Raw genomic sequence first — 1,599 nt, 5'->3', positions numbered from 1 at the left:
GTCGGCGCACGCAGCGACATGTCGGCGGCGACTCGGCGACTGTTTGGCGATCATGTTCGTTTATTATAAGTTCGGCGAACGGCCACGAAATTTTCATTTTTCATGAAATATTCGTGGCGGTCGTGACGAACCGTAAAAGTCGCGCGGTAGACACCGACTGGTCTGCGAAATGCTTTTTGTTTGTTTGTTTTGTTTTGTTGGGTTAGGCCCTTTCGGTCGACAAGACCATTGCAGAGCCGGAAGGATGATAGGAATTAGGGGGAGACATTGGTCTGGGCAGGCACCCTAGTGAGTCGCCGGGGCTGAGCCCGTCCAGAGGACAGGCCACCCAGCCCCAAGGCACTCACTGCACCCGGCTACGGGGTGCGCTCCCTCAGGAGCAGCGGTGCCGCTCCAAGGGAGCAGCCCGCATGAGATAAAGTTGCCTGTCCAGCCCGGAGGGAGGTTGCGGCGTGGAGGAGAAGGATTTCAGTATCCTGAGGATAGAAGCATGGAAAGGTTCTGCGAAATGCCAAGACCGTGGAAGAAAGATCCCGAATCGGTCCGCGACATAGGATGACTTGCATATTCGTGCACATTCGCGCACCAAAATTCGGCAGTGTAACAAGGGCTTAAATAGCCCGGCCCCCGACCTGTCGCCGATAAAAAAATCTTTGGGCGATCGTCCTGTAAAGCCCTTGTTACACTGCCGAATTTTCTTTGGGCGATCGTCCTGTAAAGCCCTTGTTCGGTAGTGTTCGGCAGTGTAACACGGCCTTAAAGCCCTTGTTACACTGCCGAATTTTGGTACACGAATGTGCACGAATATGCAAGTCATCCTATGTCGCGGACCGATTCGGTATCTTTCTTCCACGGTCTTGGCATTTCGCAGACCAGTCGGGTGTCCACCGCGCGACTTTTACGGTTCGTCACGACCGTCACGAATATTTCATGAAAAATGAAAATTTCGTGGCCGTTCGCCGAACTTAGCATACACGAACATGGTCGCCAAACAGTCGCCGAGTCGCCGCCGACATGCCGCTGCGTGCGCCGACTTGTTGCCAAGGTATCGCCGACTATTCGTAACAGATTCGCCATTCATTCGCGATGTTCGCCGAACCATAGATCAGCTTCGACCCGCGCACGATTAGGGGGGCCCCTACCCGTTTTCTGCAAATCGGGCTCTGTCGGCGAACTGGTCGCCTCTGTCGGTGAACTGTTCGCCGATTTCCTACACGACGTGATTCGGCGACAGAGTCGTGGCCAAAATTCGGCAGTGTAAAAATTCGGCCTTAAAAGTCGCGCGGTGGACACCGACTGGTCTGCGAAATGCCAAGACCGTGGAAGAAAGATCCCGAATCGGTCCGCGACATAGGATGACTTGCATATTCGTGCACATTCGTGTACCAAAATTCGGCAGTGTAACAAGGGCTTTACAAGGGCTTTACACTGCCGAATTTTGGTACACGAATGTGCACGAATATGCAAGTCATCCTGCGGACCGATTCTGGATCATTCTTCCACGGTCTTGGCATTTCGCAGACCAGTCGTTGTCCACCGCGCGACTTTTACGGTTCGTCACGACCGCCACGAATATTTCATGAAAAATGAGAATTTCGT

Source organism: Amphibalanus amphitrite, unplaced genomic scaffold (assembly GCF_019059575.1).
Source record: "Amphibalanus amphitrite isolate SeventyFive unplaced genomic scaffold, NRLGWU_Aamphi_draft 000292F_arrow, whole genome shotgun sequence".
Classification (NCBI taxonomy): Eukaryota; Metazoa; Arthropoda; class Thecostraca; order Balanomorpha; family Balanidae; genus Amphibalanus; species Amphibalanus amphitrite.
This window is presented reverse-complemented; position numbering follows the sequence as displayed.